General features: G+C 36.7%; 1 pseudogene; it reads right to left on the bottom strand.

The window, feature by feature from the left end:
• Nucleotides 1-3,812: 3,812 nt before the first annotated feature.
• LOC113075931 (phosphatidate phosphatase LPIN1-like) lies at nt 3,813-24,262 on the bottom strand (annotated as a pseudogene).
• Between the last annotated feature and the right edge of the window lie 1,848 nt (nt 24,263-26,110).

Below are 26,110 nucleotides of genomic sequence, written 5' to 3'. Positions count from 1 at the left end.
TGAAAGTTTTTTTTTTTTCTTACGTACATTTTTTTTTTAGTATTAGTTTTGAAAAAAGGTCTAATATTGTATTTTTCCAAAAGACCTCACAAAAAGCTATGCAACAAAATCAGGTTTCATATGCAAATAAAATTAAAATGCTGTAAAGTATACTGGATGATTGTCTTCACTTCGAAAGAAAACACTATTAACTTTAAAAGGGGAGTTTATTTTTTTCTCTGTAATATATGGTCATAGTCATGAATATTAATTAGGGTTCTGTTGATATTCATGAGGGGCGACCAAACCAGTCACTTCAGCAACACATTTGTGAATGTAGCCAACATACGTCTTGAGAACTTCTGATGTAATTTGTTAATGTTACATACAAATATGAAACCATTTCCAAAGTTATTAGAAGAACGTATCATTGACACATGTTGAGTGCGCAGCGATACTGGTGTCGAAAACTGGCGACGTAACGGCTGCGTTCAACTTTACAGTAAGTTTACTGCAACCCTGTGCGTTCCTAACAGACACACATATGTTATTTTAAGTTTTATCGATAATATTTGTTTAGAACAGGCGTGTCTATTTAGGTGAATCGCTTCAATCTCTTCAAACAGGTGTGTCCAGAACAAACAGGTGTGTGGGAGGCCGTTTGAGACGAAACTCATAGAAACACTTGCAATACACATAGAAAACTTGCACATACATGTGAATAACTTTCTATCTTCAGACAGCAATAAACAACATCAGTTTTAACAATACTTTTAAGTTTTTTTTTTGAACTGATCCAGACAAAAATGTGCATCACTTTTTCAAAATGTAATCACATCAGAATGTATTCACTGATTTTCTATATTCTGTGGCCTGATATTGGTGAGAACTGCACTGTACGTCATCGTTGCCAAATACTCAAAGAGCATGTATCCAAGAGTCTGTGTGGAAGCAGTTGAGAAACTAGGTGTGCTAAAATTTTTGCCAAAAGTTTTCAAAATGAACTTCTCTGCTCTAGTTAAACTATTTTATTTTATTTAATACTAATGTTTCTATTCTAGCTGATGTTTCTACATGAAAAGGGAAAATTAGCTCAACATATCAGAACGGAAGAGGAGAAGCTATTCAGTGTGATTGTAGTATTATTGATGAGACACTATGAACTGTAAATCTGCTTAGCTACAGAATCAACAAGGTACTGTAGGTTGTTTAAAGGGGGGGGGGGGGATGCTATTTTATGCATACTGAGTTTTTTTATACTGTTAAAGAGTTGGATTCCCATGCTAAACATGGACAAAGTTTCAAAAATTAAGTTGAACGTTTGAATGAGTATTTCTGTTCCAAAAATACTCCTTCCAGTTTTTGATAAAGTTTCGGAAAGTTTTTTTCGAGTATGGCTCTGTGTGACGTTAGATGGAGCGGAATTTCCTTATATGGGTCCTAAGGGCACTTCTGCCGGAAGAGCTCGCGCTCCCATATAGCAGAACAGAGACATTCACTGACCAGAGCAAGAGACCGAATTGTCACAAAAGAAGTGTGTTTTTGGTTGCGAGGGCAAGACAACCCTGCACAGATTACAAAAAAAAAAAAAAAAAAACATTAAGGGACCAGTGGACGGAGTTTATTTTTACAGAGCATCGACGTAGTTGTGCAAGTGTTTTTGTTTGTTCCCTGCATTTCGAAGATGCTTGTTTTACAAACAAGGCCTAGTTTAACGCAGGATTTGCACATCGTTTATTTCTTAAGGATGATGCAATCCCAAATAAAAAGGGTCACGATTGTGTGTTGGAACCGCAGGCGGTGAGTAAAACTGCTTCAAATATCTCTGTGTTGTTAATTTAGCTATCGGCACGTAAGCACATCAAGTAAACCTTGTACACCTTTAAAGAAAAAAAAAAGACGACATAAAGAGGAACTTAGTCATTTTCCAAAACCGCTAAGCAAATATAAGCCCCTTTCACACTGCACGTTGGACATTGCCGGGTCGCCTTCTGTGTGAAAGCAACCATGTCCCGGGATTGATTACCGAATTGAACCCGGGTCGGGGACCTAGTAACATTGCGGGGTTCGACCCGGGAGGAGCGCTGTGTGAACAAAAGCCAGATCTAATTCTGTGTCGAAGTGATGACACGCGTTATCGCGTGACTCTTTTACCGGCTGTTTTGAAGGAAGATCAACGTTCGCGACGGAAATCTATGTGCAAACTGTAATGAAGCAGAGATCAAGTTAGTTCCTCACTTTCCGCGCTGACACCGAGATCGTTTGCTTGCTTCAGTGAAAGTATAACGTGCCTAGCGTTGTCGACTCGTACATTACACGTCACACGCTGATGTCACGTGTCGTTACGGGATCTTCAAGGGTTGTGTGTGAAAGCACGCACATATCCTGGGTCATCACTGGCAGTGTGAAAGTTCAAAATCTAGCGACCAGGGAAAAATTGCAGGAAAACTTTACCCCTGTATTTGCTGGAATGGCAGTGTGAAAGGGGCTATAGAGACGTCCTGCTGTAGTCGTTGCTGCTGCTGCTCTCGTTCAGTTTCAGCCTCGGGATCTGATTCTGGATCATAAATAAACGGCTGAATCTGACTGTTAGCCATGGTTTGTTTGTCACAACTTCCAAATGCTCTCAACGCAAAAGCCTACTCACACTTGTGATTCTTTAGCTCCGCCCACACGTCACGCCTACAGCTGCTCGTGTTTTTCCGAAAAAAATCGGCACAGACTATTTTTCTCTTATAAATATAATAAAATTAAAGACTTTTTGGAGATATGAAGGATGCAGTACTACTCTATAGGTTGAGTGGAAATGAGCATTTCACCCCCCCCCCCCCCCTTTAAGTACAGCTCAGACAAACAAGGAAGCATGTTTTTTGATTCATGTTATGAGATTTTAATTTACTTACTGAGATTTGGCATCTTAAAATATACATGCAACCAAAGTTTTTACATCTCGACAAACAAACTAACCGCCACAACCTAGGCAACAAGATCTTTCACAGAAAGATTATAAAACTCCATAGAGACTGCAAACAGAACAAAAGCTATTGCAACTGAATGTTATTGGTGTTACAATTCAAGTGAACAGAAAACATATTACACAGTCTTATATTATTCAGGTTTCTTTTTTTGTTTTTTTGTATAAAGTAATAAATCTCAATGAACTGAAGATGTAAGACAGGTAGAAAGAGCAGAAACAATCTACAATGTTTGACCTGATCATTCACAGTGTTTGTAGCAGTCATCTGACATTATAATCATTTTGTATTACGAACTGAACCAATTAGAGATCAGTACAAATTGCATTTTCACGTTGCACACATACATTTCATATACTCTTTTTTTTTTTTTATTTTTTTTTTTTTGCGGAATAATAAGACGGTTAACATTAAAATACACATAAATCAATCCCTAAAGCCCCTTCATCATTCATGCATCACATCAGTGCTTATTTAATGTGCTTCTTTATAACCATGGAAAACCACAGACTTGAGAATACACAAGAGCTTGTCCATTTATGCATCACACAAGTCTTATATTTCATTATACAGTGCTTTTATAATACAGTCCGTTTCATCCTTTAATTTAAAGACAAAAACAATACACAATTGGGTAGAGGTGTTAGTGGTGGTAGAATATAAAGATTATATATATAAAAAAAATTAACAATAGCATTCAGTATGAATCGGGAGATTTTATATTCTTAATTACTGAAATAAGCAAAAAAAAAACTTTTTTTTTCTCAGGTGTGTTTTTTATATATATATATATATATATATATATATATATATATATATATATATATATATATATATATATATATATATATATATATATTTATTGAAAGGGATTAAGATGTAATAGATATCTCGTTAATATAAAGGAATTAATACAGGTAGGAAATACTTCATGACCTGAGTGATCTTTGCATTGAGGTTTGCTTTTGTCTAGTTTGTTTTTCTTTAACATGCTAATAGGTATGAGGTATGACAAAATCAGTTCCTGCATGATTCATATTTGCTGGTAAGAGTTGCGAACTTAACATACACACATATAATAAGGAATGCAAAGTTACCTCATAATAATATGTTTTTTGGCAAAACGTAAAGTGTGTATATGGTAAAATGTTGTCCAGGATGACACAATTACACCGATCCACTTGCATTTGTTGTTTTGTTGTTAAGGAAATGGAGTAGTAAAATAATTTATGAAAGGTCACTTTAAGTTTTAAAAGAGTACCTTGTGTAAATTCTGTATCACCTGAGATATACAGTACTAAAGCTGGCTTTTATACCTACAGCTGAGTTTATTTATTATTATTATTATTATTATTATTTAATTTAATGAAAATCTCTCATCATGTTTTAATGCTCAAAAACGTTTTATACTATGTACTAAAATAACTGTATTCCCTCATATATCTTTACTACCTTGGAAAAAGCCAATAGACCATTTTTTTAATAGCATAATGTAATTACCTTGGTTATGAATAATGCATTTGGCACTTTAAAATAGCTGTAACCTCATTAATAAAAAGTATATATATATAATAATATCCTACCAGATTCAGATTATTTCAAGTTAAAAAAAAAAACTAGCACAAACTAAAAATGTAAAATAATATTAAAAGGACAGGCAGAGGGCGGCATGCGGTCTGCAAAGTGCTAAGTTGCTTGTGCGAAGAGGAATACCTATGGCAGTGCAGTGTTAAGAGCTGAGTTTGTAGGGCATTTGATCTTTTTTCAGCTGCTCTTGGCATGTTGATCCTGCTTGTCTACCTCTGGTAACTGCTCTCTCCAGAAGGTGAACTGGCTGAAGGTGTCTGAACAGGGGAAGTCAGTGGTGTTCCCTCTTATCAGAAGAGGGAAGACATGATCCACAACCTCACACAGACGTTCATAACTGTAAAATACACAAGAATATATGAATTAATTTACTGTCAGACTGATAAACTCCAAACTATTGGACACCTAATGTTAGTGTATAACAAGAATAATTGATAATAATGGAAATTACAAAAATATTAAAATGTGAAATGTCCAGATGCATTAATTATAGGGGTGTGACGAGATACTTATCCCACGAGAGGAGACGAGACAACTGAAAAACACAAAATGCAAAAAAGTAGGTGCATTTTGAAATCAGATGGTACTTTATGAAATTAAACATCTATTTTAATATTTTTTTCTATTTTAAAAGATTTTTCCACAAACACAACTGACAGGCAAGTAGTTGCACAATATAAATAGTATAAATATAATTGACAACACACACACACACACATATATATATGATCTTGGCTAATCTTAACTGATCTTAACGTCTGTTAACTAATGACTCAAGCAGCCGTTTGCGCCGTGGTGATTTTTTAAAAAAATGGAACGTAGGCCTATTTTTACTTTGCACGTGACTGTTTTGAAACCGTGTTTAGACCCATGTTTCCCTGTGTCCGACCCGACCCGAACCCGTATCCGACACAGTTGGATATTTTTCACCCGTTTCAGCCAAATTTGGTTGCCAAATTTTTTCTAGTTTACAAATTCCATGACATTCTGCGTAAAACTGTGAATTCTGTATTTATGACTGGAATAAAGAATACATTGCAGAATTTTCCTGCTTATCATGCGGCCACTTGCCTGATGTGAACATAATATACCAGTGGTGAAAGGACCAGTGTAATGCAAATATATCTGAAAGCTCTGCATGAGGATATTGTCACGTGGCACGATAACTCATCACACCCCTAATTAATTATATTACGGTAACGTGTGATTTTTCTATTTTATTTATTATTCTGTTTTTTACAATGAGAAAAGAAATGTTTTCATCAGATCCAGAACAGTTGCATTCACTTACGATGATATGTTGGTCTTTGCATGTTCTTGGATGAGCTCTCCCTTAGGATTCACAGTGAATATTCTGTTTAAAGGCACTCCAACCTCTTTATATGAATAAACATCCTGGAGAGAAGAACATTCGTTAGAAATTTGGATATGCGACCCTGGACCACAAAACCAGTCATAAGGGTCTATATTTATACATCATCTGAAAGTTAATTAAATAAGATTTCCATTAATGTATGATTTGTTAAGAAAGGACAATATGTCCGAGATACAATGATTTGAAAATCTGGAATCTGAGGGTGCAATCTAAATCTAAATATTGAGAAAATCTCCTTTAAAGTTGTCCAAATTAAGTTCTAAGCAATGCATATTACTAATCAGAAATTACGTTTTGATATTTTCAAGATAGGAAATTTACAAAATGTCTTTATGGAACATGATCTTTACTTAATATCCTAATGATTTTTGACGTAAAAGAAAAAATCAATCATTTTGACCCATACAGTGTATTTTTGGCTATTGCTATATATATACACATATAACCCATTGACTTAAAGACACATATATCAGCTGAAGGTAATGTTAGCAGTTGTTGCTACTATTACTTACTGTGGCTCTGTTTCCAAAAGCAGCATAGAAGGGTTCTGTGTTTGGATAGAACAGGTTTTTAATGTCGGTCAGACATTCAATTTTAAACTTTTCTGGCTTCTTCTCAATGACCTCCCTGAAATTAAAAGAAAAAAAATCAGTTACAATATGGCATTCTCACAGTTTTGTAAATCCTATACATGTTTTGTGTGTACAACCTGTGAAATGCAGAGAACAGACTACTGGGACTAAGCAGCACAGGTCCCATGGGTAGCATGGTGCCTCTCTCATTAACCCAGTGCAGGTAACCCCGGGTCATATCAGCCATGCCAATCGCCCGAGCTGAACAGTACATAAACTTGTAGCCATTCCTGATGCCAAAGATAATAAGATATATTAGACATTTCAAAGTGAGCTAACATTTAATAGATGTGCAGGCTCTCTATGTGGTGTGGGACTCACTGGCTGACTCTGTGGTAGAGACGGGCAATGCCCTGATGGGTCCAGTCTTTACCCAGAGTGGGTAAAATGTGGCCAAGGGTGTCAGACCTGAAGGAGATTTAGAAATTTAATCCGACGAAACCCATTACATTGCCATAAAAAGTTGTCTTGAGTAGTCTCACCTTGTGATGGTGCCATCAATATCTGAAATCACTATCTTGTCATCCCAGTTCCACAGATAAATCATGCCCTCACAGCGGCACGTGCCCTGGTACTGGGTGGTGACACTGAAGACCACATCATTGGGGCCATCTTTTAAGTGCAGACTGGCCTGTAAAGAATATGTTTGTAGCGTGGGTTTCTATAGCATAGTCTGTGACTGACTTTACAGGCTTTGTGGAAAATGAGATGCTTACTAGCTCTTCTGAAGACAAACGAAGAGTCTTCCTGTAGCAGTGGCCTCCAGTGCTGTGGAGAACTTCAGGCTGATTGCTCACAGGATTCTCTTTAGCACCTCCACTGTCATCTTCACTGGATGATGATTCATCCTTCAATCTATGAAAAACACCACCAGCCAGTCCACAGTTAAAATCAAAGTGTTGTGTACCTTATAAATAATCTACATTCTCAGTATTGGATGTGAGAGACCTTAATGAAAGACATGTTCACACCAATATGAACGTTTAGTGCAAAAAATATGGTGCAATAAACGTTTTAATTTGAATGAAAGGCTGTCAATGTATCTGTACAGATACAAAAATGTGCATGCCATAATGCAACACCTTTTAAAGGAAAGTAAAACAATCTCATTTCCACTGCACCTCAAAGAAACTGGCCACCCAATAAAATGTAGTGCTCACAAACTATTTTTCTGTACTCTTTTATTTGGTGTTGTGTTATAAACACCATGCTGTTTTTGGTTAGAATATATATATATATATCAAGTGCAAAAACTGAACCAAATGTTCATGCCAAAAATTCAAGCTAGTGTTGGTGTGAACAGGACCTAACAACATCATATTTATAACTTCACTTAAGCTGAAAAATTCTCAAAAAGTGCAGAAGATGAGCCTGTCATCTAATAGCCAAAAACTACAGTTGCAATCAAAATTATTTGACCTGCATGGCATTTTGCTGCAACAAATTTTTTTAATGAAAACAATTTAACAAAGGCATCAGTAAAGTATTAGAGAAAGTTTGTTAAAACACCTTTTTAGTGATTATGAGAATGGAATGCTGATGAATCATGATGAAATTCAAATTGGCTCTAAACGATTCTGTTCAAAATTATTCAACCCCCCAAAACTCAAATTTTGTGTAGAATCTTTTATTCTTTAAAATCACCAATAAGCGCTGTCTGTAAGTGCTTAGAAGCTTCTGTCACCTCTCTACTACAGTCTTGGCCCATTCATTGCCTGAAAAAGCTTCCAGATCACTGCTTTCACATTGACCACTGCTTTCTTTAAATTCAACCAGATATTTTCAATGAGAATTAAGCCTGGAGACTGAACAGGCCACTTAAGAACATTCTATGACTGATCCCTGAACCAAGCAGAAGTAGATTTGGATTGTAATTTGGGATGAATGTCCTGCAGGAAATTCCACTGAACATCAGCTTCAGTCTTTGCCCCAAAGGCATCACAATTCTTGTCAAAATGGCCTGATACTTCAAAGAATCCATGATGTCCATCATACAGTCATGGTTTCTACTTCCTGCTACAGTTAAGAAACCCCATAACAGGACTGATCCACCTCCATAACAACACTGATCCACCTGAGCTTTGCCTGTTCTGCAGTAGACATACAGCTGATCCATGGATCCAAAAAGTTTTGACCAGTTTGGTCACATCACCCCATACAACATTCCCCCAGAGCTCCACATGCCTACACAAATTGATTTCATCAAGTTCAAGTCTGCCTTTTGTTCTTCTTGATCAAGAGTGGTATTCTGCAAGATGCCTCAACATAAAGGCCACACTTGTCTAGTGTTCTTCTTACACGCTGCATTGAAATGGTTTTCCTCCTTTCATCGAGTCATCTTGCAAGTCTATGGCTTAACATTGCAGATTTTCTGATTAAACATTTTATGATATTGTGCTTTTTCTTCAACGCCCTCAAAGGTTTTCTGGTAAAACACACTTTAAGCTAATGAAAAAGGCTGAGAACTGTGTCTCTAGGAGTTTTTAATGTCTTAGAAATCTTCATATAGCCTTAGCCTTTCTAAAGTAATACAATATTTATTCTCTTTAGCTATTGTGAGATCTCTGTTGACATTTTTGGTACTCAACTTCAGCACATGCATGGGCTAACTGTATGTATGTGTAACAGCTCAAGCTAACTCTGTTTTTAATAGAGTTTCTAAAAGCTTAATTGTGTTTTGAGACTGTTTTTTTTCTAAATATGATTCATTAGGTACCTGCTCACAGATGCTGTTCTTATAGAATCCTCTCCACCTTCAATCTGGTCAGATGCTGATTCCTGTTGCGGTATGAATGATAGTAATTCTGTTACATTTTGATTTGCGTGCTTTTTTGCATATATAATATTTGCAAACCTGCAAAGTCTGGAAGTATTGGAATAACATTCACTGGTAACATTTCACCATTATATTCAATGCACAATTATTTCCTATATAAAATAATGCAAACATACGGATTTGGAGCTGTTGTTTCTGCCTCTCCATGAAAACCACCAGCGTCCTCCTTTCTTGGGCATCTTCTCCTTCATGATATTCTCCACAGTGGCCTGGAGCAAATGCACAGAGCCCCTGATACTCAAAACTCAAAAACTAAATGATTAAATGGATGACTGTGATTGAACAAACATGCAGCTAATAAATCAACAAAAAATTCATAAAGACGTACAGGACTAGAGCCGAACACACTAGGAAAACAGTATGTGAAGAAACCAAGAGCAGAATAGACATAACTCAGGCAGGAATACTTAGTGCAATGGTGCACAATGGGATGGGATGGGGGAGATCAATTAAAAAAAAAGAAACGAAAAGCAAGGAGGAGGGAAGAGACAAATTTAAATGCCCTGGAGTGCCATGAGAGCCGGGGTGTAGTATACACAAGGACTTTAAAAAGCCATGAAACACTAGCTAGACACTTGAGAAGACAAACAATACAGAAACAAAACAGTATTTTCAATCACTGTGATGTATTTCATCATCTATTTAATCCATGCTATGCATTTGGTAATAGTTAGTAATGAGTTTTAAATAAAAAGGTGTCCAAATAATTATAAATATTAAAAAGTGAGACACATCCAATGATTTTTTTTAATTGTATATGCAGGACAATGATGTTTCCAAATGAACAGTTTCTTTGTTTTAATCCACCTGCAGGGGGCACATGAATTCCACCCTCAAATACATAAAGTTATTAGTTTAATTGCAAATCACTGTAATTTATTTATTTCAAATATTTTACTTCGAATGGCATTACTATAATGTCTGACTTTGACATTAACAAGTTCAGATGTTAAGCTTTATTTAAACTAATATAAGACGACATGGTCAGTGTTGGTTGAAGAGCTGAAGAGCTTTATGTACATGAAGGTGTTGTTTATGCAGTCCTTACCTTTGGCAAGGGCTTCTGGAAAACCTGCATGGCGAGTACAAAAGGAGCAGCTGTGGTCCAGTTATAATACCTTTGTGGAGAGAACAAAATGTGTGAAATAACTGAGAAATGTAATAAATGACTTAAGTAAGAGTATTTTGTCAGCATTTTAATAAAAGACATTATATATGTTTTTAGGATTTAAGGATTATGACATACTTGGTGCCAATCTTTACGACCAGGTTTGGATCATCAATGATAGATGGATTATCTGCAAACTCCTGATAAGATATGGCTCGTTCTTCGAATTCCTCTGTGAATGAAAGATTTAATGGCTTAGTGACTTCCCCAGCAAATAAAATCTAGAAAAAACTGGATGTTAATACAGAGCCTACAGAATCACAGAACAGCTGCTGAAAATACATGATTTTACACTACCACTGAAAGGTTTGGGCTCAGTAAGATTAAATGCATACTCGGTGAAAAGTAATTCACCAAGTTCAAAGGTGACAGTAATGACATTTTACATCAAAATAATTTTTTAAATATATTAAATTATAAAACAAAAAGGAATATATCTTAAATTGTAATAATATTTTCACATTATTGCTGCAATTTACTGCATTTTTTTTAATTAAAAAAAGCAGTTTTGCTCAGCTTAAATAGACCTCTTTTGAAAACATTAATATTACCTTCTCCAAACTTCTCAATAGTTGTTTAAAGGTACATCATAACTTGTCCTTTTACCTCTGGTGATCTCTCTGTTTTCTGACAGTCCTCCACAGAGAGAGATTGCAATATGAGGCAAGTCTCCTAACTGGTCAGAAAAGCTGTCCACCCCACTGTCCATCCCACTGCTGCCCACTGACTGAGGGGACTGATTGGCACTTCTCGGATCTGCCCCACCCCTCACAGAAGTTGCTCCATCACTGAGCAACAAAAAAATACATTTGACAATTAAAAATCATTTTTAAATATTTGGATTACATCTGGATCATAAATGAACAAGTGAAAATGTACCTCTTTGGAAAGTACAAGGCTGCCACCTCAGGCTCCAACTCTGTGATGTCATCCAGATATACTCCATCTGATCCCAGGTGCCGGCTCCTTTTGTCTAGGAATTGATGTAGTATGGCATTAGATGTTTTAAAAAGTAGCCTAATATGTTTTGCTTTGTAACTTTATCATGAAAGGTTACATACCTTTTTTCTTGGATGGAGAGTCTGTCTTGCTAATGGCATGAGCTCCAGGACTGTGCCGCCCCTCCTCTAGGTCTGTGATGAGATGGGCTGCAGCACTGATGGCCTCCGCATCTACAGCAGCGGCAGATGTTGCCTCTTCATCCTTGAGATCAGGCACATACACATCACTGCCCTGAGACTCCGCCATTGCATCTCCAGTGATGGCTCTGAAGTGTCTGCTTTCAGATGGTGGGATTGATCTTTGGGTCACCACCATAGGCTCTGAAATGGGCTGCAGGAATGATGGCTGTGGAAAAAGAAAGACGTTGAGTTAGCTGCTTCACATTTGTTAATGTGGCATGTCTAGTGAATATTGTACCTTTGCAGCATGAGGCAGCTCTCCCCACGTCCAGAGCATCTCAGGGTTGTCCGGTTTCCCTTCCTCTCCTCTGACTGGTCAGCAATTCGGAGTCACTCTTGGGTGTGGATGGCAAGGAGCCATTTGGGCTGCTGTAAGGAGGAATGAGAGACGTTGAGAAACATTTGGATTAACTGTAGATTTGTATTTATACAGCTGTTGTGAAATACGATAGGAACAATGCCTTCAACTGTTAATTACTTGTATTGCAAAACTGAATACCATGCTTGACAAACAGTAAAAATCATGACAATAAATTAGAGAAATGTAAGGCTTTTAAAGCTTAAGTTACTGTTTATGGCTTTGTTTAAAGTTGAATTACATTGTATAGCGATTTACCTGTGTGTGGACTGAAACATGGCTGTTTGTTGAGGGCAGGAAATGGATAATCCTGAACTGGTGGGAATGGGTAAAGAGCAGGTCTTCCCCAACACTTTGCTGTTGCTCAGAAAACAAAGGTTTATTTTCAAATGTCCATGATCTTGAATTTCATATATAAAATAAATAATATACTGTATAAGCATAATAATAAGTCTGACATACACATTATGGAATTTCAGTTTTTTTTCCACGTCACAGGCTTAATTGTTGTCTCTTTTGCTATGTATTATATATGTGGTATGTTAATTCTCTTTACTTCAAATTTGTGACTGTATTTTGCAATTGTTACTTAGTTTTTCATAATATGTAATGTGGGTGCAAGTAGGAAGTCTTAAGTGGCATACCTTTGAACAGCAGTCCAGTTCTCTTCAGACTGTGTGTATGTGCTGCTAGTTCCTTTCACCTGCTCAGCAAATAGCTCATGTGACATGGCTCTGAAAACACTTACAGTATAAGCAAACATGCAGGACGTAAAAGTAAGACATTGTATACATTTAGTACATTTAGTCAAGTACATTTACGTTCCATGCATATAGATTTAGCCAGGGATAATCTGCAGTGCTTGTCTTCAACAGACTCATTATTCTAGGAAGACAGAGAGCATTGTGGGGTTTCCAAAGAGCTGGATTCAAACTGCTGCTTTGCCGAGCAACACATTCTTGAGTTTAGATTCATTCCCAGCTGACTCTTTTTGGCCTTGTGAGCAGTGTTTTCCCAGCGGTCTTTACTGTCACTTTTTAAATCGATTACTGGAACCTGGGAAGCAGGTTCTTGGTAATGCAAAGCATGCAGTGCACTTCAAGATTGACTTTTAACTTGCTTATCCAGATTGAACAGATAAAATACATAACTTGTGGTCCACTGGGAGTGAAAGAAGGGAAAAGGATGTTTATGTTGTTAAACTGGCTTATATTGCAAATCATTTCTTTTCTCAGATATGCGGGGGTATTGCTAGATTGCCCAGCATTACAAAGGACTCCCCTCGAGCCGAGGCCAGAACTGGCATGGTTTCATGAATTTCGTGGAAAAACATTGGAGGGGGTGTTTGAGCCGCTTGTTTTACTTGAGCAATAGGACTGGCGACCTCTTTTTCTCGACTTAGCCTCTCTCTCTCCATTGCAGAGCTTATTCGAAGAGTGAACAAACAGACACAGCCGACATCACAAGACCACTGCAATCGGATTCATTCCAGCAAACAAATTTTGCCACTGCAATCACATAATATGCAGTGTTTTCAAATTAGTCAAGAGGAGGAGGATCTCTCTGCATTCTCAGATCCATCTGTCCTAAATGTTGCATGTTCTATGCTCTTTACAGGAAATAAGTTAAGCTCCACATCTCTTGTTAGGCTAGGCTGAACTGAAAAGTGGGATTTAGATTCAGTGTGAGATCTTGGTAAGACCACTATCCCCTTTAACCCACATACAGCGAAAGTGAATGGTGACCAGGGGCTGACATGTTTCAAAGACACCATCGATCTCAGCTCTCAAAACTAATTTTTTTTAAGTTTGACACCCCCTGGTATAGAAAAGAGTGGCATGGACATTGTTCAAAATTTCTGCTTTTGTGTTGCATGGAAAATACAGCTTTAGAATGGCATGAAAGTCATGTGTAATATTACTTCTCAAATAAAAAACGTTCTCCATATCTACTGTTTGTTCTGACCTGCTTCCTGCAGCCACTGTATCATCATCAGAACTCATTTCAATGGGAAACATGTCCTCGTCTTCAGAAAAGTCTCCGTTGTCTTCTCGCTTTATGCTGTCTACTTGAGATTTTCTTCTCCTCTTCCTTCGCTTCTTCATTAATGAACTTTCACCAGGGGCCTGCATGGGGCCCAGGGTTTGAATGGAGGTTCCGTTTCCAGACTCAGACAGACGGGACAGGCCTTTTCCAACTTGGGCCTGCATGAGGGCAGAGCCCTCTGAAATTATGGGCGATGTAGCCAAGTGCAACGGCACCATCTCCTGAAGAGAGAGAAATTATAGTACTAAATGTAGGCATTCTTTAGGGAGTTTCTGCATTTTAAAGGTTTTTATTTTTCAATCTTTGGAGGAAAACATCTAGATCTATTTGGAGCAAATATTCTAAAAAAAAAAAAATATTCAAAGTAAAATATTGGTGAAAAAAATTAAATAATGTTAACTATGTAGTTCCATTACCACTGAGAAATATTTATGGCCTGTAAAATGTCATAATTCACCCACTACTGGCAGGTGTTGCAAAAAGTTAATATTAGACCCTGGTAGAGTGTGTTGTAGGCAAACAGTTCCCTTACAAAAACACTGTATATTTACAAACACAACCACTTACTCATATAACCATGAATGTAGACTCTAGCCATTTATTTAGTTTGACTGTGTCCACCTTAATTCCAGAAGCACAACACTGTGACCCTAATGCCTTGTGACAGATCACTGCATCTTTCATTACAGACAAATGCATGCACGTGCCACAGCTCTGAACTGTCTCTAAGTCATGGTTTTAGAAGACATAAGTGCATGGCTGCAAATAAATATATGATAACATAATGTTCAGTTGTTTAAGTCACTCAATTGCCCTTGAGAACCAGACGGCCAACACTGCCGGCTCATATATCAGTTATCACTCCCATTGAAGCAGACAGACCATAATCAAGTCTAGCTCTGCTTAACATTATCACCACAACACAAATAGATACACTGACTATACAACAGCTGGAACCATCACATTAACTAATACAGAAAACCAGAGTTGTTGAGCACTTTAAAATCACTTTTCATTAAAGGAGGAGAGGATAAAGTTAGTCGGACCACAAACTAATGCCATTGGTTGAGGTTGGCAGAGGTTACATTCTCAGGATACTCATTTGAGTAATATAATCTGACATTTTGTGTATGGTATTCCATGAAAAAGAAATCCCCCTCAGCAGCTTTAATCTTTTGTACCGACAACAAGACAATCCCAAGTTCACTGCACTTCAGTGAAAAAGGCTCTTCTGCATTAAAAATGATATTTTAAAATTGCTAAAAGACTAAACACAGTATGTTGAGGTAAAACTGTCATACATCATTACAAGGATATGAAGTGTGTATGTATGTATGTGTCATACTTGTTTAAAACACACTTTCTCCACTGTCATTGGTAATAAAGGAGAAAATAATAATGGTAATAAAGCAAAAAATGCCCCCCCCCCCAAAAAAAAAACAGCAACAACCAGTTTATGTATGAAAGTAATATTGCATGAAAAGTAGCTAATGTTTAACATATAAAACATTTACATTTTCTAACAATTTTGTTTCATGTGATACATTTAGAATTATATTTAATTGTATTTATTGTTCATTGCTAATAAATCACATAAAGAGATTTAAACATTTAATCTGATTACATTTTTTTAATGTGGATGTTTATTTAATGTTCACTGCTAATAAATAAAGGGTTTTAATAATTTATGTTTAAAACATTTGCATTTTATTTACAATTAGATGTGCATTGCTAAGAAATCAAAGAGTATTAAAATTATATGAATATGAAACTTACAAGCCATTACATCTGTAGAACATCATCTCCTAAAATGCCACACCATAGTATCCAATGTGTTAAATGTCCTTTTCTAGAAGTGTTACACTTGTATTCATAACAGAATATCATATTAACATAAATGACGCCATTCAGGAGTTTAGCATTCCTGTGAATGCAACCCGGTGATAGCTCTCTGCTTGCTACTGGCTATATTTAGTCAAATGAAGCACAAACATCTAAACCGGTTCAGACAAATAGACAGTGATTCTGCTGGCATAAAGAATGACATAATTTAGCAAGCACATAATATTTTACACAGCTGTATGTAGAGAGAGCATTATTTTAGTAACACTAGCACAAGTGCATCTCTCTTTTTAAAAAAAGGAGACAGAATGTTCCACATGAGGGCAACCATTCTAGCACTTACCGAACGCAATGTACCTCAACAGATATTCATTTCAGGCATTTGTTCCTGTGATGAGCAAGAAACCATCTGTGGTCAGAAAGTAATGGGGACGTGTTTCAGGGCTTTTCTCCGGTGCATTACTTTGCCCTTTAAATTGGCGGGCTTTTTCTTTCAAGCTTGGGAAGCATAAAGACGGGTGCTGTTTTAGACAGGACAACAGTGGCCTTGGCAGAAAGGGTCTGTTCTAGAGCAAAGTGTTCACGCTCGGGTCGCAGAATGCATGTGGTAGGATTGTTTCCAGTAAGCAAGTTCAGATTTCAAGATATGGTATTCATGAGGAGACATGCATACGTACTGTACATACTTGCATATGTTACATTTCTCAGTACACAATGAACCTTGGCTGCAATAAAACAATGCAACAATTTATTGTTTGGTACAGGACCCCAGTACTCACCTCATCACTTTCTGTTTCTTTGACAAAGAATGCTTCTCCATTTTCACCTAGTTTCATATGTAAACTGACTGGCTCCCCATTTATCTCAATGTCAACCTGAGGAGAAAGGGAACATGCACTGCTGTCACTATAATAAAGACAATTTACAACAGTAAGCCATGTGCAACACAAGGCCAATGACAATGCTAGTTTTATCCCATCATAAAACAACATTTTTCCTACAAGTCTAAAACTTCAAAGACTATATTTATGACCATATGTCCATGGCTTTGATAAAAGTTATGTATGTATAGCAGAAATGTACGGTTCAAAGATTAATCAAATTATGTCACTTTTTTTCTGTTAATCTTCAGAAGACAAATTAAGATATTTTTTAACCCTTTTGACCGAAGAATTTTACATTTTGAATATTTAAACATTGTAGCTTCATTGGAATGGTATGAAACTTGGTGACTTTCAGGGCACTTGATATGTGAACAACCAAAAAAAATTGAAAGCGTGATTCAAAAAAGCTAAGTGCTCATAGAAAATAGTCACACTCATGGTCTTCAGTCAAAAATGACCAACCATAGGAAATGAATGGGAAATGGCCAAAAAAATAAAATAATACAAATAATAATAATACAGAACATTTTTGTGCGTACAATCTACAAATCCACCTGTCCTTTGGCTGCAATGGGCTTTTTTTATATATTTCTTGGGTCAAGAAAAAGTCAGAGTTTGAGTCAGAGCTTAAATCTGCCATATAAGGGCGCTTTCCAGTTACATATCGCACATGAGCACTTGAGTAAGCCAATTGGGTGCAGGTTAATAAAGTGTTTGCATGCCAGGTGAAATAAGGGTAATGGATAAATATCTAGTGTTGATCAGTTTATTCTCAAGCCATTTATGTCATTATGTCAATAAAGGGAAGTTACATGACCACATGCATTTTCACAAGCATAATCGGTTCAAAAATATGCATATAAATGCATTCATTGGTTCTCCCAGAGGCTCCCAGAATGTGCTTCTGTAACATGGCAAACAACCTCAAAAGCAAATAATGAGGGGGTGTGAAATAACAATTTAACACACACGAGTTGAATCAATGAAATGGTAAGCTGCAAAAATATGAAAAATTCCATATGCTGCCACCATAAAACATGTCTAAGCTAGTGCTTACCACTTTCTCCCGGGAGCGCAGCACTCCCATCTTGCCGAAACGGACGTGAAAAGGTGAACACTGCAGACTTCCGTCGGGCTGACGCACCACAATAACATCGATGCAGCCGGACAGGGTGGCGGGGTTAAGGCCTCTGTACAGCTCCTTCACCTGCACAAAAACCTGACCGGCTAGCTGACCCACGTAATTCATGGTCTGGCTCTGAAATAGAGAGATGTCAAGCTTTTAAAGGCAAACATGAAACTGCTCAAATAAACACCTTAAAATCATCTTAAAATCTCTCTCTTTTTTTTTGTTTTGTTACTATGTTCCAGAAATGTTCATGTTTAATAAAAGTTTAGATGATTCAAACAAGAGTTTTGAGCAGTTTAGAGTAGCGCTTGTTGTTTGTCGTTTCTCTGATCACAAAAGTAAGACAATGTTTTATGTTTACGCAGCGCGATGCAGCGCATAAAAAGACAGTATTAGTCATTATAATTAGTAATTATGTCCCCACTGGATGCTACAAATACCTCGTTTGTAATGGGTTTTGTTGGTTTTGTCTCGTTGGACCGGGAGACGGCATCACAGTATGGTAAGGGGTGTAACATTTCCATCACATGTTTGAGGTATTTGGCCAATCACAATGACATGAATAGCTGGCCAATCAGCTTACACCTCACTTTTCATGTATTTTTTTTTTTTTTTTTTTACCTTAAACTGCATTAACACATTTCACTAAACCAAATACACAAAATAATGTAATTTTTTAGCAACATCAGCCCCTTTAGCTGTCTGTGTGAAAGTGCACAATTAAGTATGTAAAGGCAACTGTGATGTTGATGAGCCATCTGTGAGTGTTTAGTGAGAATGATAAAATTAAACATCTCTACAATAAACAGTATTCGATTGTGTGAAATTTTGCAGCTGCAGCCTAAATGGAGAAGAAAAAACCTATAGCGTGAACTAGCTCTAATAAAAACATGCTGTCTTGCTCAACTCGAGCCAAGATCTCTTTGGCTATTTAGGTGAAAGGTAAAATATCATAGAACCCCCTAAGACTGCAAGCGGTAGATACAATGACATTGCTCAAAAAAGGTGTTCCTTAAGCATTGCTAAGGGTTTATTAATAATGCCTGCTTCTGGCATGCTCTACAAACCCAGAAAACTACTGCCTCTGTAGTGCACAACATGTATTGTTTAAAGAAATTAGATAATTGCAAATGTCTGCAATAATAATAATAAAAAAATCCTATTAGTACTATTACAATAGGGCGTTTGTAATTCTAACAGGGCAGAGCAACTTGTCATTAATGGGAAGAATGAAAAATATTTTTTGTTTGTATGGATGCAGAATTCCCACACTTTTTGAACAATTAATTTAATCCCTTACCCATGACCTTTCCAGCTGTTCATGATTACTAAAAGGATTTATTTACAATTTATTTTACAGAGATTGCTGGGCAGATTTGCATTTGTTTGTCAGGTGACAACAGAATTAAACATTTATATTTAGTTCTGTACAAATGACCCTCAGAGGACAGAGTGAAGCTGCCTGTAGTCAAACATTTCAAGCCAAATACATATTTTAGGGGGAATACAGAACTAGAATGCATATTCACTACAGACTTGCAGGAAATCACAGTCACTAATCTTTTTAGGATTTCCATGACTGTGAAAACTCTGGCTTTTAGAAAAACCTGACAATCTTCTTAACCCAAATAATTTGTTCCCCTAGATGTAACCCTGGTATTGTGTAAAAACCTTCAAGCAAGTCTTCATTGTTTATACACAACAGACTGATCCTTCACATTTAGACAGATGCACACAGTCACATGGGACTGACATGGCTCCAATAGTTCTGCTGTTAGATAGTGGTGCCAATAATAGTACAATCATTCAAATGTACAATGCTTCTATAATGTTTAATTTGACACTAGAGCTGCAGGATAACTACTGCATGATAGCTTATAATCACAAACACTTTAAGACTCATTTCATCTAATTATAACATAATATCTTCCAGACAAGGAGGTCACTGCTAAGGTCATTAAAAAGGAATAATGCACACACACACACACACACATTGCAATCACCACTGAATCATGGATAATATATCAAATACAGAAATGACATAGACGTTAAAAAACCGTAGTTAATAGAAATTAAATCCACCTTTAGAATTGCTTCAGAAACCGAATGTCACGGATCATTACAGTCAGACCCAATGAATGTAAACAATCATCCGCTGTGCTGTAAAAAACAAGCCCCCTTCACAGTGCATATACATATGTTTATCCAAACAAGTGTATGCATTTACGTTTGCTAATGGTTATAAACAGGATGGATATGAGGGGCCAGGAAGGGATGAAATTCCTTGTAAATACATACGTGGGACGCGGCAGAGATGTTAGGATGACAGCCATTCAAAAGTACTTAGTGGATCCTCGGAAGCGACTGAATCCGGTCGATGTTCGCTGCTTTTCGCTCATGTATTTTGTCGCTAGCGTTTGACACCCTGTCTGACTGTGCTGGTGTTTTATTTAAAGCAATGTGGAAACTGTTTGCGGTGAGTAGCAGCCCCTGCCTCTGCAGCTGACATCACAGTTAACCCTTTGCTCGCATCTACATTGCTAGCTACGGGACACGACAAACAGCAGTACAGTCGAAGCTGCCTACTGTATCGAATAGAACGCGCGCGACGCGTCTTGCACGTTTGTAGTTGGAGTCGTGACGTCTCACACAGTGAACCAATAAAACACTGATGCGACGCAACGCGACAAGAACGCTACCGTGCTATTCGACACCGCAAACAAGGGGTGTAGTACAAGACATTATAGGTATTTCTTTTTTATTTTAACGCAATTAACGTTTATTCGAGACTATTATAACGGCGAGCAGCTCGTTGTACTTGCGTATTAAATCATAGATCAGTTAATGCATCGACTGAAATCTACAATTATCTGCCTAATTTTTATTTCATTCTAATTGTTTGCTGAAAATGCCCTCGAGGTGGTGAAATATAATGCTGACAATGAATTAATTTTAATGCACGCGTTTAATGGATTTAGCACACACACACACACACACACACACACACACACACAATCTGCTCACGTGGCAGGAAAGCAGCAGCAGCTGAACTGGCATTCGAATGTTTACAGTAGAACGAGTTTCTGTCTGTGGCTATAAGTCATAGAAAAGATATGTTGGTGCTTCAGTGGAGATTTACTGATTATTATTCCACCACCATTGCATGCTATCTACATTTAAATGTTGTAATTACATGTATTTTATGTCTCATACAGCTAGTTTGCTCATACTTGCAGATTGGGAAAATTTTGCTTATTAGCATTCATATTATTATCATATTGGCTGTTTATTAGTATTTATAAAGCACATATTCTGCATGACCATATTCTACATACCTAATCCTACCCAATAAACATAGCAACTACTGTACCTTACTAACTACTGATACGCAGCAAACTAAGGGTTTATTTAAGCAAAAGTTGTAGTTAATGGTTAGCAAGAACTGGACTTTAAAGTAAAGTGTGTTTCTATGAAGTGCTATTCAGGCAATTTACAACCTAAGAGAATTTGCCCATGTTAAAGCAAGGACTGCCCAGCTATCCGATTACACAGCGTACTGTCAGCATGCACTCTATGAACTGTTGTTTTCTCCACAGGATACACCAGAACACTAGAGTACGTTCCAGTTACACTGGCGGGGTTTCTAGGAATCGGAGAATGTGATTTAGATGGTCTGGGCTGGAGACTCAGGAGACTACCGATGCTTTGTTTGATTACAATAAAAGTTAAAAGAACTTTATATGAATAAAATGTATTGGTGGTCAAGATATTAACACTTGTGCATATATATTAACATTGTTATAATGTATCTTGATTAGTTTTGCTGTCTCTTGTTAGTCATTATATTATAACATAATACAATGTTTACTATATTTAGCTGTAATTCTTATCGTATCTACCCTAAAGACTGCCCATATGGTTCTTTACAGTGCAGTCTATAAGCTTAAAGCACGTGACTGATTGTGGAAATACATTCCCAAGAAAACCAGTGAATGTGTTTATGGGGAGGAAGGGGGAGTCGCCTGGGATGGGCCATTTCCACCAATCAGAGACAGAGCAGTCTGTGACACAGGGGTCATGTTTTGACTAAACTGCTGACCTTACCATTGTACAAGAGAAGACTGACACTGAGACTCTTCGGTGAAGTGGGGCCTGTTTTTCATTGTATTTCTGACATCCCAGGGCAGTACATCGTGTACCATAGGCATGTAAAACAATTCAATACAAAACAAATCAATATATGCTAAAAAAGCACCCAAATTAAGATGATTTAAAAGACTAGCAAATCAATGAACAGGCAGTATGATTGCAGACTGTCAAAAACTCAAAAGTGCTAAACTGAAATGCTTAGATGGTAATTAATATAATTGTTAACACTTTAGAATAAGGTTCCATTAGTTAATGTTATAGTATACAGATGTCATTTCACAATAATTTACTGTAAAAATGTTACAGTAACTTACTGTGAAAGTCATGCAATTATTAACCTGCAATTTATTGTAAATTTACAGTCAAATAATTAACAGTGTAGTTAATGTATTAATTAACATGAACAAACAATGAATAATACATTTATTACTGTATTTATTCATCTTCGTTAATGTTAGTTAATGAAAATACAGTTATTCATTGTTAGTTCATGGTAATTCACAGTGCATTAACTAATGTTAACAAGCACAACTTTTGATTTAAATAATGCATTAGTAAATGTTGAAATTAACATGAACTAAGACTTATAAATGCTGTAGAAGGATTGTTCTTGCTTAGTTTATGTTAACGAAAGTAGTTAACTAACATTAACTAATGGAACCTTATTCTAAAGTGTTACCATATAATTACTAAATGTTTATTAAACTTTCATGCTAAAATAGTTTTTAGCCAATTTTAAATATGTTTACTTATTTATTATTATCATTATTATTATTTTATAATTCCTTGGTTGAGAACCTTGAGAACCTAGCCAGAACACACAGAAGGAACATGAGTGGAAATAGATATTTGTACCATCTTGTCTCTCAAGTGGAGTGTAAAAGTGGAAACGGAAGAACAGGCTTGGCTGGAAGATCATGCTGATGTTTGTTTATAGTCAATCAAGCTAAAGACCCTGTTCTCAAAAACCAGCAGAACAGTTTCCTTTGGGTCAGCACAAGCAGACTCTTGCTCTGCTGCACTGGTAGCTTTACATCATTTATTTCAGCCTTGATGTAGCACTGGCCATATTTAACTGCAGAAAGGGGTTTGATTACACCAATCATTACAAACCTGCATCTGTGTTGCTTTTTAAAATTCAATTGAATGTAGCAACCACAAGCTAGCATTATTATAAATGAATCATTCATGAATCATGAATCCTAACCATTAAGTGGCTTCTTTAATGACAGCGGCTGTGATTATGCAACAGCATACAGCTCCTGACCTTCACTGATATCTGGAGATATTGCCTGACTTTGAATTAAACATCTTATGTTACCGCTTATTAAAAAAGCTCTGGTTTAATGACAACATTGTACAAACATCCAGACACTTTGAAGGATGGATTTGTTTAGCGGTTGAACGCAAACAGCGACTGGACAGTCTGCCCTGGTCAAATGCTCGTGTAATGTGACACAGTGACGCACTCAGTGCTCTTTGGTTCTAGGTCACATAACAGGCTCTAGAAGCAGCTCATGGTGTCCCTATCTATGACTGTCCCGGAACAGACATTTGATACGCAGGTGCCAAAACTCCTCGTATTTCACAGACTAATTAATAAACATCAGAATATAATAAATATTCAAATCATATGTTAAATTATGCATTAGAACATTTATCTCAAACCCATGCATATTATATGTACTTTTGTTATAACATACTAATAATTCATTCTTGAAATGAGAAACATATTTTGAAAACCAGTTTAGAATAATCATTCAGGCCACAATCAACACAAAATTAATTGAGAGTAAGCAATGAAGCTGCACTAAAGCTATTTGAAAAGTTATTAAAAACTACAGTAAAACTTTAAACACAGTAAACCTATTAAATTATGTTTTTGTATCAGGCCCAGACAGACATTTTTCTGTATTTTATTTCATCATACTGAATATTGAACTGATAAATCACAGTCTGTTACCCATGTCCAGCTCGTCTCATTTGGGCTGAATCTCTCATTGTATCCTTCCACTTGATCCTCCGCTATCATGATTCCATTATCCACTCCAGTATATGAAATAAGCCTTTACTACTAAGCTGAGACGAGTCTTTATGCAATGCTTGTGCCAATGGCTGAGCAGTGAGTTATATACCGGGCTTGAATGTGTTTTCGTATACTAATTTTACCAAGTGTGTTCTTGGAATGGTGTCCACAAGCGAAACTTGAGAGGACTGGCATGAAGAGCCTCAAGCGGTCAGCCCCTTTCTGAGAGAGGGGATAACACTACAGCTTTCTCACAATTAGCATATATATGTGTGTGTGTGTGTATAGATATGCACTTAAGCATTAACGAAGATGCACACATGATATAGACTAATTCCATTCATGTGCACAACCAATTCAACAACTGAGAAATTGTAAAAATTTTAGACCTCTGAAACCTGTTTTTTTTTTTGCATATTTTATGTGCATAATTTGACTTAAACACAGCTTGATTGAAAGCAATGTACAGTATTAAATAAAAAGTGTAATTGTCTTTATTTTTTCTTTTCTCTCTTGTATTTAATTGTATACAACAGTTAGTTCCTGTTTTCAAATTTGATTGGCCGAGTGGCATTCTGCTCACTGCAAGCTGCCCGGGTGTGTGTTCACAGTGTGTGTGTGTGTGTGTGTACCCTACTCACTGCTGTTTGTGTGCACTTGGATGGGTTAAATGCAGATCACCAATTCCAAGTATGGGTTACCATACTTGGCAAATGTCATGACTTTCACTTTCATTCCAAGAGCCCTGATATTTCAAAAAGCACTTGATTTCTGGGTTCCAGACAGACTTTTTTTTTTTTTTTTTTATGGACGAGTCATTAAATCATTCATTTAAAAAAAATTGTTCTAAACACTAATTAATTCACAAACCAATACACCCATTCTGTGTTTCTCTTAGACGCGCTGAATTTGATTCTGCTTCGACTTGGTTTGGCAGTAATGGAATTATTGGTTTGGATGTAAGTAGCAATATATTATTTAAAACCTAAGTTAGTATAACTTCTCGTTTATTGAACTGTTGTAGGAAACATTACCATACTTGCAATCACACTGTTGATCTGAATATCAAAACTGTGATTTCTAACTACCTTGTGCCTATGGTAGATTTATACTTATACACATTCGATGAAACATTCGTTTTTAGCAAAACAAAACAAAGTACCACAAGAAGTTAGAAAACCAAACTTTTAACAAAGTGCTTGTAATTGAATGTTTCCTGCAGCTGGATAAAATAACTAATGTTAAAATTATTAAAAAGACATTAACTTACAGTTATGGCTGCAACAACTGTGAGTCTAAGAATAGTCATGTTATTTTTAAGTTGTACATGTTACAGTTCCAGGGACCCATCAGATCATGTCACATCATTTCAGAAGGGGGGGGGGGCTTTGTGATGTTCCTGTGACTCTATGAGACTGACCCTTACCCCGCAGAGACTCCCAGAATGTACACTTACAACACGAATCACATGCTTCAGAGAAGATGACATAAACATTCATACCAGATGACAGCGACTGTGTGTGTTCTTAGTCAACTGTTTATCTAGAGATAGTGATTCAATTGTGTAACATTTGAATGGCTGAAGATAAAAAGTGGCCTGCACAGATATACAATGTTCCATATTAAATACCTCATCTCATATACCATAATACAAGCATGATGGGTAATATTTCAGTTAAGCTCAGCTCAAAGGTTGAGGTTTAGATTCATTTCCAAATGATTTGTGATTGAAAGATATGTATGGGTGACACCGATGTGGATTGAAATATAAAGTATCATGTGTGAATTTAACTGAAAGCTGTGGACGGTCATAACCTAAGGATCCACAGAAACATGACACATGCCGTGGGTGCTATAAACATTTTGGGTGACACATTGATCCCTTATTAACAGAATGATCAATGGTACATGCTGTTAACTTGTTTCGTAACATGCCTAGCAGG

The sequence above is a fragment of the Carassius auratus genome, unplaced genomic scaffold, assembly GCF_003368295.1.
Source record: "Carassius auratus strain Wakin unplaced genomic scaffold, ASM336829v1 scaf_tig00018063, whole genome shotgun sequence".
Classification (NCBI taxonomy): Eukaryota; Metazoa; Chordata; class Actinopteri; order Cypriniformes; family Cyprinidae; genus Carassius; species Carassius auratus.
This window is presented reverse-complemented; position numbering and strand designations above follow the sequence as displayed.